This window comes from Argiope bruennichi, chromosome 9 (assembly GCF_947563725.1).
Source record: "Argiope bruennichi chromosome 9, qqArgBrue1.1, whole genome shotgun sequence".
In the NCBI taxonomy this organism is placed as follows: domain Eukaryota; kingdom Metazoa; phylum Arthropoda; class Arachnida; order Araneae; family Araneidae; genus Argiope; species Argiope bruennichi.
In genome coordinates this window covers 37,633,104-37,653,180 of record NC_079159.1, presented here as the reverse complement: position 1 = coordinate 37,653,180, position 20,077 = coordinate 37,633,104, and the positions used below count along the sequence as shown (strand labels likewise).

The 20,077-nt window shown below is 30.8% G+C and overlaps 1 protein-coding gene across 1 annotated transcript in view; it reads left to right on the top strand.

Annotated features, from left to right (window-relative positions):
• The window catches only part of LOC129983819 (uncharacterized), a 312,959-nt gene that overhangs the window by 54,885 nt on the left and 237,997 nt on the right, over window positions 1-20,077 (top strand). The gene's annotated exons all lie outside the window — the stretch shown is intronic.

Here is a 20,077-nt window from a genome sequence, read left to right as displayed (position 1 = left end):
CACACTCCGTTAGCGAACAACGCGTTATTTTCTTGCTGAAAACCCTCCAATTCCTCTTCGCAAGAAACCGTCACATAAAACCTGAAATAGATTTCAATTGCCGCAGTCCTGCTACGATTGATCTCCATACACCCATCTTCGTCGGGGCTCGTAAAAGACGGTTTGAGTTTATTTGGCGCGCAAATGACTTCGGACCATTATTCAATGGAAGGCCGCGTCATTAAATCGCAGAACTTTTCTTCTTTTTTTAAATGCTCGCTACCACGCCAAGCGGATTTTGCTCGCCTAACTCCGGGAAAGGATGAATAAATTGTTCGAGAGGGGGTAGATTTTTGCATTGACGCTGAAAATGAAATGGTTGCGACATGAGGGGATGGAACAATGGGTATTAATTCCGGGGGGGTTGTTACTATGTGGTGATGTTTTTAGTTTTTGGGTGTCAATAGCAGGACATAATGAACTCTATAGCGTATTAGTTACAGGTATATAGAGATATAGAGATTATTTCAAAATTCATAGAACAAAATTTGAAGGTGTGGTAGACCATATAAATGTTTTTTTCAATCGATTGAAACAAAAATGTGCACTTGCAGTCATAGAATCACTTACCAAATTTGATGCATTTTAGTCACTGCGTTTTTGAATTATTTTTTTACATGCATTTATATGTTTCTGAAAGTAGAGACTGAGCCAACCAGTAGTATTTGGTTCAAAATTTGGCAGATGTTTACACTATAGCTGTTCAATCTCTGTACCAAATTTTATCTATCTAGCTCTCTTTGTTTTGTAATTGTCCTGTTAATTTACATTGGAACAGCCGGACAGACGGACTTCCTCGGAACAGATTTTATTCAAAATTTGATAGAAATCTGCAAATTTGGAGCAAAGACCGTATACCAAATTTGAACGATTTGAACAAACCGTATCTGGCACAAAGCGTTTTTGAGTTTACTTTTGTACAGGTAGACGGACATTTCTCAAAAATTTGTTTTTCGAACTCAGGCAAGTCTAAAACGTAGAGATTGGTCAAAATCTCGTGTTCGAATTTTTTGACGATTTTATACTTCCTCGATACTACGCATACGAGAAAAAGAAAAAGAAAAAATTGTTGCCGTTTTTAGTTAATAACTACCGAAAAATTTATCTCACAAAATAATTTGTGTGTTTATTTTAAAATTTAGTAAATTATTTTTAATATTATTAATTTAATTGACATGGAGAAGTTTATAATTATGATATTTTTTTTTTAAAAAAATCATGAATTTGAACAATATATTCCATTGTTACAATGAAAATTAAACGGTTTTCATTGCTACTATAAATATTTATGTATTTCCTCTGCTAAAAATTACGAAAAGAATTATCTGCGCAATTTACATGATGATTTAAAAAAATGAATTCTTACAATATTAAGAAGGGCGGTTATTTTTTTAATCCTTTAAAGGGCCATTTTTTTCTGGTCATATTATGTTAAAATATTTTTAGGCTTGAAATTAGAGTAAGAAAAGGGATTCATTTAGCTTATTAGATAAATTTAATTTGATTAATTAATAATTAAGTAATTAATCAAGACACATCATTTTTTCCGAGATAAAGAACTGAAGCATCTAAGTTTCTGACTTAACTAAAAAAATGTGTCAGAACTTATACCAACCTATATAATTTCATACAAAGATTGATAAATTTGGTGGGAAGCATACTTCCCACGGCCCTAGAAAGGGTTAAACATCGTTGAGACTTGTTAGAAAAGGTTCGTATACACAATATGCGTAACAGTTGCAAAGCTATTGAAATCACAGTTTTTTATAATAGCAATCACAATGATATTTCAAATTGTTGAAGAAATCATAAACATTAAATTGCATTAGAAATTTAGTCGAAATCAAATACCACCCATATTCCCAATACACCGGTTGGTTGACGATGGCAACTAGATTTTATAATATAAGTTCAAAATTGCCTCCACCAACAATAGCACATCATCGGCATTGTTTATGTAATAACTGGTATACATTTTATAGGCACGACAATATGTTTAAAAAATGCATTCCAAACTCCTTAGTGATATTCTCAAGCATATATTGCTGGTGATAGTCACGATTTTGAAAAATTATTGGAAACATTTTTGTAAACAAAGGCATTTTTATACGTTCCTCTAAATAAATGATTCATTTTCTTTTTTCTTATATGTTTCTTGCGTTTTTGCTTTAACGTGCCATTTGCGCTTATACTTTCCTACAAAAACCAGCGGGAATTGCCTGCTTCTTTAGTTATAGTATTATTTATTTATTTATTATTTATATTTTATTATTACTATGAGGATTTTTTTATTGAATCTACGAATTGCTAAAATATTGCAAAAAATTATGCAGAATATTTGGTATTGCATATACACAAATAAAAACCTTTCTTCCAATGTTGCGTGATTTTATTAACATTGGAAGTTAACTAATAATAATAACATAACTAAATATCCTCATATTCTGTTTAGGACTTTCTCGAAGTTTTTTTTTTTTTCTAACAGAAACTGTACAAATAAATATTGTTTTCGAAATTTCACATAAAATTTCATCATGGAAGGGTTTGGAAAGGAATGACGCACGGGCACGGCGATTAAAAAAATTAAGTATCAGTAAATAGAATTTTCCGCTGACTATTTTTGGCATATCCTGTGCAATATACATTAAAGCATATTGTTTACTTTAGTAGGATAAAAACGGTTGAACAACGAAAGTTTTGCAGAATTTTCTGCAAACAAGTATAGGTAGCAAAACTGCATCACAATTTCTCATATTTTCCCCTGAATGCAAGGGGGGTGATCCCTCACCCCCCTTGCTTTCATCGCGCTTTTAAGAACATAGATATGGGGCTTCCAATTAACGTTTCCTTTTTATTATTTAAAAGCAGAAAATCATTCGGTTTGTGCCCCAAAACGGAGCAAATAAAATAAACATGCTAAATGTCTCATGTGACAGTTTTTTTTTTTTTTTTTTTTTTGTATGTCGGCGGAAGAATGAAGCGTTGCATTCCAAGCCATCGTTGAGCAAACAGAAACTTGAAGCACGCTTTCCCACCCCCTTCCAAAAAAAAAAAAAGCCTCACCGCTCATTCGTTTCTGGAGTAGAATACTCTCCGGAGGCACCCCCTCTACCTGTCTCTCCATCTTGATTTTAAAACATGATAGCTGTACATTTGTTAGGTGTAGAAAGCTACGGATCGTGCTTCGGACGTTGGCTGTTCTGACGTTCGTCTCGGAAATAGTTCTTTTTCGACGATCACGTTTTCGGATTTCTCGGTGAATAAGGGGCGTTCAGTGGAGTGGTTCAGTTCTCCCCATCCAAACGTTTTCTTTTGCGTTCACTTCTCAGCATTATGCAATATGAGTGAGAATTCAGAATCTCTGGATTTGGAAATCCCGTTGGAAATCTTGAATCCGATTTTATGTCGAGGTTTTCGTTTTTTGTTGAGCGATACTTTAAGTCAAGTCTGGTTGACAAGAGACTCAAGGCTGTAAAATGAAAATCTTTTCTTTCTTATCCTTAGATTTGATTGCTGCTTTTTTAGAGATTTGGATTGAACTTCTTTTTAATCAAATTTAAATCGTTTTTAGTATATTTCGGAATTGAATCCGATTTTGTGTCGAGGTTTTCGTTTCGTTGAGTGTTACATCATGTAAAATATGGCAGAAAGGATTTTGTCGTTTTATAAAAATGAAAATCTAATTTTTTTTTTTTTCCTTCGCTATAATTAGGATAGATATTCTTGTTAATAAAATTGAAATCAATTTTTTTAATTCATCTTTATATTTATGAATTCTATACTTTTGGATTTGGAAATTCTTGTTTGAAACTTTGAATCTGATTTTGTGTCGCGATTTTCGTTTTGAAGAGTTCTGCCATTTTATAAAAACCGAACATCTTACCTTTTTATCTTTGATTTTGATTGCTGTTTTTTAATCAATAACTAGGGTAGATATTCTTTTTCATAAAATTGTAATCGATTTTTAACTCATCTTTATAAATTCTGTACTTTTGGATTTGGAAACCTTGAATCTGATTTTGTATCGAGGATTTCGTTTTGAAAAGTGGTACTTCTTGTCAAAATGGCAGAAAAGATACTGGCTCGTTATATAAATGAAAATCTTACTTTTTTTTATCCTTGCCTGTAATTGCCATTTTTGAATTCGATAATTATGATAGATATTCTTATTAATAAAATTAAAATCGATTTTTAATTTATCTTTAAATTTATAAATTCTGAACTTTTGAATTTGAAAATTCCCATTAGAAATCTTCAATCTGATTTTGTGTCGAAGTTTTCATTTTGAAGAGTGATACATGTAGAAAACGGCAGGAAAGATATTGCTGTTTTATAAAAACGGAAATTTTACTTTTTAATCTTTGATTTTGATTCCGCTTCTTTAAAAACTATATTAGACGTTCTTTTAATAAAATTAAAATTGTTTTTAATACGTTTTTATTTTTATCCTTGGATCTGTGAATCCTTGAACCAATTCGATCGAATCTGATTTTGTGCCGTGATTTCTGTTTTGAGTCATGTGAAATATGGCAGAAAGAATGTTGCTATGTTATAAGATTAAAACTTTCCTTTCTTATCCTTGCAATAAAACTTATTGCAGTTTTTTTTTAAATTAGGATCAAGATTCCTTTTAGTAAAATTGAAATATATTTTATACATTACTAATACATTTTTATTTTAATTTATTTTTATATTCATGAATGTTGTACTTTTGATTTTGAAAAATTCTTGTTAGAAATCTTTAAACTATCAATTCTATCGCTGGGTTTGATTGCCGTTTTTAAATATAATATCAAGTTTCTTTTTAATAAAATTAGAAAAGATTTTGAATGCATTTTTATGTACACCAAATTCTGTCCCTGTGGGGTATTGGAACAAATTTTTGCTATAATCGTGCATCCGATTTTGTTAAACAAGTTATTTGGTACTTCATGTCGGTAGCGAAGTGAATGCGGGAATATTACGAAAAAAAATCTTAATTTCCTATCCTTGGTTTTGGTTGTTGCGTTTTTAAAAAACTGGAAAATGAACTTTTTTATAAAATTTTTAAAAAAAATATATTTATGCATTTTTATTTGTACAAATTCTGCATCTTAGGATTTGATAATTAATCTGTTGGAAGTCATGAATTCGATTTTGCGTAAAGAGATTGCGTTCGTTTTCGATTTTGCGTAAAGAGATTGCGTTCGTTTTCGATTTTGCGTTTTGGAGAATGGTACTTTGTGTCTTAATATGGCAAAAAAGGATACTGGCATGTCGCAAAACGAAAATCTTTCTCTTCTATCTTTGGGTTTGTTTGCCGTTTTTTTTTTTTATATCATGATTTTTTTAATAAAGTTAAAATCGGGTTTCGATGCATTTCTATTTTCATGTATAAGAAGTTTGCAAACGTAAACTATTGTATGATCGTCAAAAAAAAAAAAAAAAAAACCTTGATCTTTGGTATTTTGAAGAATCTAACATTTTAAAACTTTTTGTGTAAAAAAAAAAAAAAAAAAAACCCGCAAATTTATTATTATAAATATATGTAATGATATTTCTTAATATCTAATTTAAATCTCAATTAATTTCCTAATTTTTATCTCAATTAACTTCTTTCTAAAATGTTCTCTTATTTCCTGATCCAATTTCCACTTTTTATTTAATTAATTCTACATGCGCTCTATAAAACTGCTAGTCTCAGCATTTTTTCACTCTTCGAGTGAAGCGATAAAAATCTTGAATCCTTATTACATTCTTTTAAAAATACCTATTATTTCCTTTCCTAAATCGACATGTATCAAAGAAATCAAAATCATAGTAAAATCACTGAGGGGGGAAATTTCTTTCTTTATCACGATGTAAACGGACATCAACATTATCATCGCTTCTTGTACTAAATGCCCCCGTAGTAAAATAAATCAAATTTCAAAATTTCAAAAGTTTCTTCTTCTTGGCTAGGCATCTGCTCAAATATATTTTACACATACCCACACACTAACATACATGCAAACATATATTTTTAAGCAGTTGTGTGACCAAAGAAAAGACACTTTGGATATTTTTAACTTCGATTCATTCCATCCTGGGTAGCACAATTTATGTACAAGAATAAGTGGTAAAACATATGTCAGTCTCTATCGCAACACAAGAGTAAAAGAGCTCAAGGGACAGAAATTTTTCCCTCAGTGATTTTATAATGAAATTTTGATAGGGATTTCTTTGACACGTGAAGTCTTAAGAAAGGGAAATTTAGGTATCTTTAAAGAAATGTTGTAAGCATTAAGGATTTTTATCCCTTCCCTCTGAGCGTGGGAATCTGTTGACCCCATCAGTTTCCTGGAGCGCGTGTAGAATTAATTAAATAAAATGTGGGAATTGGATCAGGAAATAAGAGAACATTTTCGAATGAAGTTAATATGGATTAAATTAAGATAAAAATTAAGAAATCAATTAAGACTTAAATTAGATTAAGAGATATCTTAAACATGCAACCACCCCATACTTTCAAACACCCTTATGTTAATTTCTATTCCCAATGTGAGGGTGATGTTACAATTCTGCAATGTGTTTGTATGAGTATAATCTGTATGTTACCATCTGTCTCAAATATAGGCTCATGAAATGTGGTCGCCATAACAATACTTCACAAATACTAATGTTTAATATGCTGACAACTGCTAAACACACAGATCTAACCTATATTCTTGCAGTCTGGGAGTGGAATCAGCCGGGCGACAGACATGACAGATTCATTTTTCCCATATGGTGCACATCATTAATCTTCTCCGCGTAAATCAAGTCGGATAAAAGTCAAGTGATATTAGGTCTGGAATTCGGGCGAACACTAAGCCGCTCCACTATGACCCACTCGGTGTTTTGTTATCATTATTGTGGGCACGTGCTGCGTGACTTAGTCGGGGCCTCGCAAAAACTTTTTGAAAGAGCTTGGGTCGGTTGGAAGGTTCCAGAATAAATTATATGTCGTCCCATTTTATTTTAATTTGAAGGAAATTTATGTATTATGTAATATTTTTGGCCAATGAAGCGAGATTTCTCATATTTGTTTGTTATCTAACAAGTTAATGTTCAATTTAATTTAAAGCATAGATTTAGGTAATTTTTTTTTAACTAAGGTAAAAATGAATTCCGTGGAGGAATGTTGTTTTGGTGTCAATTTGTATTATTTTTATAGAAATATCTTTATACATATATATGTCAGAGAAATCGCACCAATTACTTAGTGTCGAATGGCAGCAGTCAAATGTAAACAAATGTTTCCGATTGCTTCATTGGGCGTTTTTATAGCTGCACTTCTCCTAACTAATTTATGAAATTGCAAGATATTATTAGAAATGATCGAGAAATGGCTCGCCAAGCTCACCAAAGATTCCAAAATACGATGATACAAATAGACGCCAAATAAAGTTTAATCAAGCAAGAAAATTGGCTAAACCGTCGCCAAATGAGTAATCTTAATGACTTGCTTTCAGGAATGGGTGTTCATATTGTCACGTAGGTGCTTTAGTGTGGAACTCAATGATACACACAAGAAGTAGAGCTAAACCAATTTATTAACTCAACGCTGAACTGAGAACACGGTAACTGACAAATCTTCTGCTTTTATAACTAATAGGGAAAGTTCCAGAACACTTGTCTGGTAAACTAAAGAAATTTCCAGTATCTTCTGGAACATGAAATAAAGGAAAACATAAAATCAAGGGATTAAATATTTATATATATTATCAATCACATTATCTCTAGCGGGATTCGAACTTACGGTCACTTGATTATGAGACCAGTGCCATGACCAATCGGCCATGGAGATTCAACTGTCTTTCTTCAATGCGGCAATGTCCTCCAAAACTATTATATCACAAAAACAGTTTTGCATTATCTTTTTAAAAAATTACTTTATTAATGATATGTATTTCATATACAATATGATTTTTCTGTATATATTTTTTATTTTTAATAAATTTTAAAATTTAATCTGATATATAATCTGTAACAATGTTTTTAATGTTATGGTGAAATTCATATTTATTCATCAAAACATTTGATCGCATGCTTTTGATAATGTTAAAATTGTTAAACGAAATTGCTCTCCGTGGATGTTAATAAGATTTTCATATCCCCTTTTGTTTCGTAATATACAGCAGTTTTTACTTGTGCACATGTATGCAGTGATTTAAAGTTGTAGATTGACTCATTTCAATTCATATTTTTCAGTCCTATTAAATGTTTTTTTCAAGAAATGCATTCCATATTAATAATTTAATATCCTTTAAAAGCAATAATCTATGTGAACATTTCTCGTTGTCAAAAATTGCTAATTATCCAAAATATGTTAAAAGTTATTGTTTTTTTTTTTTAAATTGTAGATAAATATTTTGTTAAATTTTGAAATCTTGTAAATATCCGTAAATAATGATTGCTTTCGAATCCCTTCCTTAGCTTCGAAAATAATGTATAACAAAAGGTTTTAAAATGACGATAAACTTATGATTATTATTTTTTAAAATGACGATAAAATAATTATTTTTAAAGGCAGGTTTTACTAACATTGCAATTGCAAAAATGTCAAATGTACTTTACAATTTACAATGATAAAATATTATGGAAAATAACTTTCGAATCATGATTTGTATATTAAAAAATGTCTCGTTTGTATTTTGGTAACTTCGAAATCTTAATAGCCACTGAAATATATATTTTATTATTGTTATTTCTGTGGTATATGTTTTCCTCTTTCTTAGCGTGTTATTTCAGAATTTCTTGCATTAAGTTCCCTTATCTAAAGTATTAGTTGCAATTATGGAACGCTCCAAATTGCATTTTCGGCATTCATTTTTTTTTTTTTTGATATTTTTTTTGCTGCCAAAGTCCATCAGACACTTTTAGAAACTTATGGTGATGTTGCTCCGTCATATCCCAATTGTCGGTTTTGGTTTCAACGAAAGTGTGGTGATTTCGATGTCAATGACAAAGAACGGCCTGGAGGACCAAAAAAATTCGAAAACAGTCGATTACAACACTTATTGGACGAAAAGGGGGAAAAAAATTGTTAAAAATTATGAAAAATACTTTGAATGATATATATTGTACGAATTTTTCTTTAAATTGAAAAAATGATCAAAATGCATGCAAGTATCTAATAGAATCATAATAATGATTGTTAATATAATTAACTTAGATTAGTAACATGATTAAATTAGTTAATTATGGTTCTTCAAAATTCTACAAAATTCATTTTTCACTTCGTTATTTATTACTTCGTACTTTGTTACATCTACAATCTGAGGTCGCAAAAACGTTTATTCACTGAATAATTTTTCGAAAGGGAATGAATTTGTGAACCCTGTGTTATTTGCTTTATACTACGAACAACTTTCACACCCTCTGCATGAACTATTTTCAAACCTCTCCCCCTAAACCATAATGTACAACACAATGGACTATTCCTCACTTCAGCGTTACATTGTATTGGAAGCCTCCATTCTACAGTACTCGGTGGGTGGTAATGTAAATTTAAGGATGCAAACAGGAAGCGCCCCTGGTATCTGGTGGTACAATGTACCAGTGCCAGAAGAGGACCGGATCTCGGCTTGCTGAGGAATACAGATACCAGAGAGGCAGCAATCAAAAACCTGTCACATGACGCCGTGCTTGTCGCTGTCAACCTCTGCATCCGTTCTCGCTGTGACTGAGGGGGTTGCAGGAGAGAGGGGAGATCAGTAGAGGGTGGCAGAATTATCTTGTGGAATTCTCGGAAGGAAAAAATGGAACCTTCTTAGTTTGCTGACAGGAATAGGCATTGCGATACGACACACCGGGTGTTTTTGTTGCTGATTGTGCGTGGTATGATTCTGTTAGCGATTGTTTAGGTAGGGTGTCAGAATATGTCACAGATCCGGCGTATTTTGTTATCGCATTTTGTTTTCGTATTTGCTTTCCGGTTTATTTTTAGTTACGTAATTTGGTAGATTTGAAACTTTTTTTAAGTTTGGCATTTTAAAATACTTTCTGTGTGGATATTTTTTTATTCAATCTCTGTCTCTTTATCTCTGCATATACATATAAAGAGCGAAGATAGATGGATGTTTATTTGCAAGTCTTTTAAATCTGTAGATTTTGTTCGATTTTGTAAAATTAGAGCGCGTACACAACAAGATTTAAAATGCAGTGATAGTGGTCTTCCTAAAGCTTTCTCGCATAATTACGAATAAAATTATTATCCCAAATAACGCCTTGCATCACATTAGCGTACAATAATTAGAAAATATAAACCTTTGGCGAGAATTTTACGTTATTACATGAATCTATCGTGTGATCGTTGGCGAGTTTTTTAGTTATGAATCCCTGGCATGTGGTTCATAATGTTCGGTGATGGAATTTGTGTTTGTGTCGCAATTTTATCAATCATTTGAAAAGAAAATTTGACGTGGGACTTCAGTTGTAGTCATAGAATCACATACCAAATTTGATGCATAACATAACGTCATCCTGTGCCCCGGTGCCTAAGTTATCTAACCAGTTGGATGAACAACAAGATGGAAAGAAAGGAAGGAAGGAAAGAGATAAAGAGATGACAAACCATCCAGGGATCTCCAGAGTGAATCCCGTCGGTGTCAAATCCTACACGCCTGTATTCAATTTTTGGTGAAGTTATAACTGGTTTGGTTATATTAACGTCCCGTTTGAAGCAACACTAGGGCTATTTTGGGACGGACCTCGTGATTTTGAACCGCGGTCAGATGACGAGGACAACACCTGAGCTGGCACCCCCCTCTCCACACCACACCAAACCAGCGGGAGGATGTTTGGTCATGACGGATTTAACGTGCAACAGACCTCCTTACACGACGGTTCTTTGGTGGAATCGGGTCACGAACCTGAAACCCTCCGGTTCCGAAGCCGAGACCTTACCATCAGGCCGCCGCGGCCCTCAAGTAATAATTGGATGGAGGGGACAAGAATACCTAAACAAATGGTGATTATGGGTTGAACTTACAGGGAAATGAGATTACTGAAAAGGAAAAAATTGATAAATTACATTGTGAGCATCTGTATGACATGTATAAGCATATAAACTAACATTGTAGAGTCAGAAATCTGTAGCGTCCGTCTGGGTTCTATGTTTTATTTTGACCAAATTTGGTACAGCCATCACATACCAATTTAAGCCATTGCGTTTTGGAGTTGTCGCCTGTACATACTCCTGAAAGTACAGACCGACAGACGGCTAATCTCTTGTAGAGTTTGGTTCAAAATTTGACAATTGTGTACACTTCAGATATTAAATCTGTATGTCGAATTTTATATCTGGCTCTCTTCGTTTTGTAAATACCGTGTTAACAGCTGGGTAGATATATTTACATTATGTTATGATGCGTTATTTTTACGTGCATCCTGTTCATTATATACATGAAGATCCTTAATGGAGATCAGTCCCATGACGTCATAACGCTATTAAAAACGCAATTTTTCTGTTCATCTATCTTTTGAGAAATCGTAAATTCTCTTTTTAGTCATCTCGCAAACTACACAGATATGAAATGGAATAATGATTCCATATTAAATCATTCTGCTTTCAACAATTCGAAAAAGATCTTGCGATTAAATATTTGATGAAACGGTGAAAACAGTATGAATTTTCAGATCAACAATGTAACTTATTATTAAAAATAAAACAATTTTTTTTTAATTTACCAAAAAGCAGGAAACATTTACACGATTATAATAAATTGATACCATTAAAAAGATAATTTTTTAAATTTTAAAATGGTGTAAAAACTTTTTTTGTACAGTAATTTTTTCGGTGGTTATGGCGAGAAAATCTTAAATTTTTAATTAATGTAATATCTAATTAAACTTTAAAAAATTTGCAAAGTTTGGTAGTTCTGGTCAAATGGTCTGGTTTGTAGAGCGCAAACATATACACACACACATTCATTTTTGTTATTAGTAGAGATTTATTAGACTGTGAGGTACTTAATTTTGAATCTGAGAATCGGCTACGAGCCATATACGGAAGCAAAAGAACCTGTTGTAAACGAGTTCAAAAGACAAAAACTCGAATATATGATGCATGTATTAAAAATCGTTGCGTGGGCTAAAAGAGGAGTTTTCAAACATTATTTTGTTGCTTAAAGAGAGAAGATAATAGTGACTAGCAGGTATTAGATGCAATTAGGGATTGCAATACCGGACCAAAATTTCAATACCGGTATTCGGTATTTTTTAAATCTTAATACCGGGATACCGGTTTTAATACCGGTATTAGAAATTTTGGAAAAAGAAAGGAAACACAGGTGTTTCTTTTTTTTTATTTGCCAGTTTTGTTAGAGAGTGTAAATATCACAAAAAATAATTTGTAACTTATAAATTATAACAGTATATGATCACAAAAAAAGTAAAGAAACATCTTATTTATTTAAATCACAAAAAAAAGTGTAAATATCACTATTCGGTCTGGGGTACTATTACAAATTTTTGAAATGTGATCTTAAAAAACATAATGCATCAATTGTACTGTCATTAAGCCTGAAAAGTAATTTTGTTTAAAATTACCAGCTGTCAAAAACGCTCTTTTGGCATCTACGCTAGTTGGTGGTACTGTTAGAAAGGCGCGATATACTTTTTCCAAGTATTTACCTCTAAATCCCTCATCTTCGAATAAATCGATTTCTAGTCGGATGGTTTTGGATATAGCTGATTTCAGTATTGTATTTTGGTTCGTTGAAATTTTTTCATTTATCGCTAATTCTAATTTTTGTTCAAGAGACAATTCCTTTTCACTATCGACAGTAGTGACATCATAATCTTCGATAATTGAACCGAATTCTTCTGAATGTGGATAGGGTTGCGGGTAAATTATTTTAAGAAAATTTACTCTAAACTTAATCAGATTTGAATTGGTTATTTTCTTTTCTTCTTTTTCATTTTTAAAATCATTATAATTATGTAAATACCATAAGACATTTTCTATTTTGGTATGCCTATCTTCTGTGCGATTTTTCAATGTAATATATAATTCTTCAGATAGTGATGTGGGCTGTTCTTTCAGTGACTGCAACATGAAATTTATTGTTGCATTAGCTGTTAATAAATTAGAATCTCTCCGACATAATGCCTCAATAGTCAGTTTTATTGGAAGTAGAGCTGATATAGTTCAGGATATTAAGTCGAATTCACTATCTGAAAAATTAATTTACAGGTTTAAGTCGATTATTGCTGTTTGGATTGGATTTCTCAGTTTCAAAAATCGTTCCATCATTAGGAGTAAACTGTTCCAACGTGTTTTAGAATCTAATATGAACATATATTCTGTTTTATTTTCAGTTAGTTTATATTTTAGTATTATATCCTTTTTACAGGGGAATGTTTAAATATCTTAACAATTTTTCGAACTTTATAAATTATAGGAAGCAATTCTTGATGGGTTAATATTTCATCTTCATTAGCAATATCTTCTTCAACAATTACATTGTCATTATCTTCATTGTCAATATCACTCTCACTCTTACTCTTTTGAAAGTTGGAATCCGAAATTTCTATATCCACAGTATTTGGATTCTTCTGTTCTTTATTTTTTTTTTTTTGATATAATACATCTATTACTCCTAATTGAATTCCATGTGCATAGCACAACTACTGATTTGCACCAATCAACTTTCCACCTTTTTTCATAATTGTTGCTCCATCAGTCGTTATGGATACAATATCTTCTTTCAGGGATAATCCATGTTTTAATCCATTTAGATTTAAGCAATTAATTAAGCCATTAATAAGCTAATTAATTTCGCCCGTTAGGGAGACATAAAAACAAAAACGTATACTATTTTGCTATGTTGGCGATCCCTGAACTTATAGTTTAGAGAATTTAAAAAATTTCTAGTAAATACCGAAAAACCGGTATTTAAACATGTGAATACCGGTATTACGAAATTGTACAAATGGCTCAGAATACCGGTATTCGGTATCCCGGTATACCGGTATTGCAATCCCTAGATGCAATAGAAGGGATTCGAGACCTTACCACCAGGTCACCGCGGCCTTCTAGTAGTAAGTCAAACGATCTGGCCTGTACAGCCAACACACTCACACATTCATCTGTACTATTAGTATATATTAGTACACGTACATTTAAAATGTTTGCCATTAATTTTGATAAGACCGACCATTTGTTTCCGTCAATTACGATGTATAATTGATCTTTACAGAATTAGGACTTATAAATTCTTGTATCATGCTCAGCTGATTAAATAATTTGGCCATAAACTGTCAAGAAGTATGTATCTGTCCAAATGTAACAAACCTGTTCTCGTTCCCTCTGTGTATTAATCCTGATTTACAGCCACACGTTTCCGAACACTTGTGATATAATTAAGAACACTTACAACAACCAGCGACATCTTTATATCTTCACAATTCCCCCTAGGGGTGTCAGAGATGGTTTTGTTTATAAAAGCGTAATTCTTTTCTGAATGAGTCAGTGGCTTAGTAGCAAGAAGTAGTAACAGCGTTTTGTGTCCTATATTGTGTTTTTTACATTGTCCGTATTGCTGATGCAGTCAGGTTCTTTAAATATTTTGTACGATGGTGCCTCAAGGATGATTGGTTCTTAGGGGGATAGGGGGTGAAAGGCAACGTTTTGTTTTTCGTTCTTTATATTATTTAGTTTTAAAAAAGTAAAACTAATCCTGCGCCTCTGATTTTTTGTGAAATTATATAAGTATGCAAAGGTAATTGTTTTGGGAAGATGAATTAAGGATTCTTAGATTAATCGACATTTTTATATCTTAACAATTCCCCTTAGGGAATAGGGAACATTGTGTTTCGAGAGGCGGGATTTTTTCTAATGGATGCATCAATCCAGTAGAAAGATGTAATAATTGTACCCAATATGCTGTATTTTACATTATTGACACTGCAGGAGATATAAGATTTTTAGAATACTTTGCATAGTGGTATAAAAATGTTGCAAAATTAATAAATAAACCTTAATAAATTTTATTATAATTTAAAAATTACAAAAATATTCATTTTAGTTAATGAATGGCCGATTGTAATAAATAATCGACTTACAGCATTTTGAGTACAACACTTGTACAATAAAACTACAGAATAGTGGATACAATTCTGTTTCTAATGTGTTCAAACAATTAAAGATTTTTTAAATTTTAATTGTGTTTTTGATTGATGCTTTGCACCGCATTTCAAACTGAGTATTAATTAAAGGCATAAAAAATCAATATCATAGATTAGATAGTACTGACATAATTAACTAATGAAAACAATTAAAAATAAAAGAAATACTTGCTTTTTTGTGTTTTTTAGTTTTATCTACATAGTAATGGAAATAATCACATATCATTGACTATATTTTAGCATTATCTAAATGAAAAGTCGTAAGAATTAAAGAAAATTATGAATTTTTGGTGAATTTCAATCAACCCTGTAACTATTTTGCTCTCTTTATCATTTTATTATATGATAATTTCCATTACAGGCATGTATTATTAATGCATAATTGAAATAATTCTGAATCATGGACTAAATTTTAGCATTATCTTAATGGAAAATATAAAGAACCAGAGAAAAGTATCAATTATTTGTGAATTTGAATTAATGATAACACATTATCTAATTATATGATAACATCCGTTTCGGGAATGTATTATTAATTCCTTGAAAAATGGAGATTTTTGTGAATTTTATATAATTACTAGCCGCCTTTGGCGACCAGCCGGTTCGCCAATCTTAATGTTCGTTAAAATTTTAATAATTAAATATTTTATGCAATTCCAACTTTAATAGATTCTTCAGCAAAATATTTTAAAACTTCAAATTTTGATAGTCATATAATTCACTCATAATATTATAAAGGCCTTCAGTCATAAGGTAATATGTATCTCTCTAATTTTCTGTTAACACCCGTAGAATTTATGTTTTAAATTAAAGTGGAAAGAATTAATCTGCAATTAATATAATAATATTTTTTACTGAAACAAAGAATTTTTTTATAATCTGATTAATGAAAATAGAGTCACTCAGCGTTTAAACTTTATGGGCACTAAAGAATATCCTTTTCAATTTACGTATTATCTCAAGAATTTGTCAACAAAATTTTCTTAGATTCATCATGAGCAGATCGATTCATTAACAATGTTTACTTTTAAATGCATCAAACACTAAGAAAATGAAACGAATCGTTTAAAATAGACGGTTTAAAACAGGTTTTAAAAACTACTTAAAAAACGATGCACTTAAAACTATAAGCATATACAAAAAATATATAACTAACATAAATACATTTTAATTACAAAAACATGCAACGAACCTAAAAAAAATTTAAATCCAGTCCGCATCGGTTGATAATAATTCGTCAACACAATGCGGAATTCAGAACACAAAGCGCATGCGTGAATTTTCAACGCCAGTTACGTAACGCAAATACGTGATTTTTTTTCTACGCTAGTTGGGGTAACACTATGCGGATTAGAAATTTTTAATTTCCTTTATTCTGTTTTATTTTTATTCAAAAGTTCTTCAGAATGAATCTGAAGGATCGATTAATTAACAATGTTTAATTTTAAATGCATCAAACATTAAGAAAATAAACAGAATCGTTTGAAATAATCCGCCGAAAAATGTTAACCCTAGCCTCATTACTGTTGGGAGAAAAAATAACTGAAGCCTTTCTCGTTTGGCGCTGGGGATAATGGAAGATTTTTTTGGCGGGAAAGTTAGTTTTTAATTAATAATTAAAATTCTAATTAAAATTTCAAAAAAAGGGACCCCAGGTGCACATTCCTGACCTCTAAGGTATACATGTACCAAATTTGATAGCTGTATGTCAAATGACCTGGCCTGTAGAGCGCCAACACACACACACACACACACACACATTGAGCTTTATTATAAGTATAGATTGTATCAAATTTGAGTGTTTGAATGATTTAAATTCAGTTTGTAAGTATGAAATAGTGATAACTTGATGTCAATATAACTCATAGAATGACGTATAAAGTTAAAAGCATTTGAATTAGTCAAGTTCCATTATATCAGCATAGCTTAAAATCTGTTATACATTTGCGCACTAGTGAAAAAAAAAATTGATAAAAATTTTACGTGTTTTTTATTGAAAATAAGCTTGTGAGTGAAATAAACAATTTAATATTTTGTGACGATTTGCTGCAGAAGAAAGAAAAAAAATATTATTTTCATATGTTATACTTGATCACTCACATATAATACGATTTATACGTGAGAATAATATCAGAATGAAAAATAATATTATTTCACAATAATAGTAGAGAGAATAATAGTATTATTTCATAATAATATCCGAGAGAATAATAGTATTATTTCACAATAATATCAGAGAGAATTATAGTATTATTTCACAATAATATCCGAGAGAATAATAGTATTATTTCACAATAATATCAGAGAGAACAATAGTATTATTTCACAATAATATCAGAGAGAATAATACTATTATTTCACAATAATATCACAGAGAATAATACTATTATTTCACAATAATATCAAAGAGAATAATAGTATTATTTCACAATAATATCAGAGAGAATAATAGTATTATTTCACAATAATATCAGAGAGAATAATAGTATTATTTCACAATAATATCAGAGAGAATAATAGTATTATTTCACAATAACATCAGAGAGAATAATAGTATTATTTCACAATAACATCAGAGAGAATAATAGTATTATTTCACAATAATATCCGAGAGAATAATAGTATTATTTCACAATAACATCAGAGAGAATAATAGTATTATTTCACAATAACATCAGAGAGAATAATAGTATTATTTCACAATAACATCCGAGAGAATAATACTATTATTTCACAATAATATCTGAGAGAATAATAGTATTATTTCACAATAACATCAGAGAAAATAATAGTATTATTTCACAATAATATCAGAGAGAATAATAGTATTATTTCACAATAACATCAGAGAGAATAATAGTATTATTTCACAATAACATCAGAGAGAATAATAGTATTATTTCACAATAACATCCGAGAGAATAATACTATTATTTCACAATAATATCTGAGAGAATAATAGTATTATTTCACAATAACATCAGAGAAAATAATAGTATTATTTCACAATAATATCAGAGAGAATAATAGTATTATTTCACAATAACATCAGAGAGAATAATAGTATTATTTCACAATAATATCAGAGAGAATAATAGTATTATTTCACAATAATATCAGAGAGAATAATAGTATTATTTCACAATAATATCAGAGAGAATAATAGTATTATTTCACAATAACATCAGAGAGAATAATAGTATTATTTCACAATAACATCAGAGAGAATAATAGTATTATTTCACAATAATATCCGAGAGAATAATAGTATTATTTCACAATAACATCAGAGAGAATAATAGTATTATTTCACAATAACATCAGAGAGAATAATAGTATTATTTCACAATAACATCCGAGAGAATAATACTATTATTTCACAATAATATCTGAGAGAATAATAGTATTATTTCACAATAACATCAGAGAAAATAATAGTATTATTTCACAATAACATCAGAGCTAAATAATCGTTTTAAAAATATACGACAACACCCTATGAAAAGGCGAAAAAAAAAAAAAAAAAAAAAAAAGCTGTGAAAATCTGCATTTAGTGCCAGTTCCCTTTTCTTCTAGAGAAACGCTTTAGGAAACCCTTTCATTCTACTTTCATGAACTCTGTCTTCGTCATGCTTTTAATAATTAATTTCTGTCGCAGTAATGAGGCTTCCTCTTTTCATAAAGTTTTACCTCAACGTTTCACAAGCTTGCCAACTCGACACTAGATCAATAAGATGTTTAACTCGCACACAGGTTAAATTTAGAACATTAAACTCTCGTCCACCCTATTTGCTTGAGCTTTTCGTTCCGACAAAAAAATTTATTTTAGGCTCGTTGCAATGACTCGCTTCATGTAAATATTACACGAAAACGTTGCTCGCATCTTCATGCGTTTACTGTTGCCATGGTTTTAATGACGATGTTTAAGCAGCATGATTTAGATTACGATGCGGTTACAATTCGTATAATACCTTCCACTGTAATTGTGCGTGTGGGTGCTATTGATGAAAAAAAAAATTGCTTTTGCTTGCTTTCAATTAACTTGACTTGTTTCAAATTAGTAAAAATGTAGTTTTGTAATCGTTTTTTCTATTCTACTTTTTGTGTGTTTAATTCCAGCTTTTTTGAATATTTACATTTTTTTAACGACAGTGCACTCTTTTAATGTTTTTAGAATTTAATCTATTGATTTTTTAATTAAATTTTTATTTCATCTGAGGGCAGTTGTCTGGTCATAAGTTTATGGAAAAACCGGTAAGGGTGGAATCCCTAAAAGTTTCTTGCATAGTCTCTTATAAATGTACTTGTGATTTGCCGTACGCCATTTGCGAACAATATTTTCGAAAGAGCCGCCTATTAGAGTACGCTTTTGGCGATTTATCATTGAGATGCGATTAATACACAAGTGCCGGATTAGTATTATATATATTTTGTACACCTTTCCTTGATACACGTTTAAAACTAAAATATGACTCATAATTACAATTGTAATCACAAAATTATAATTACATAATTAACAATCATATATTTGAAGTTTTTTAATCATTCGAATTTACATGCTTGTGAAACTACAAACTAATAGGCGATCAATAACTTGGCGGATTTGGTTACTAGTTTGGTATATGTCTGCACTTTAGATATTAAATTTGTGTGCCAAATTTTACTCATCTAACTCTCTTAGTTTTATTGCTATCTTGTATTCGAACAGCCGGACAACCAGGTAGACTTCCTATGAAAAATTTCATTCAAAATTTAAGACATATCTGAAAATTTGGAATAAAGGCGAAATATCAAATTCCATCCATCTTGCTCAAAGCGGTTTCTAAATTATCGTGTTCATAGACGGGTGGATTGACAGACAAATTGTCATAATTTGAAAAATATGTTTTTCGTTCTGAAATGTGGA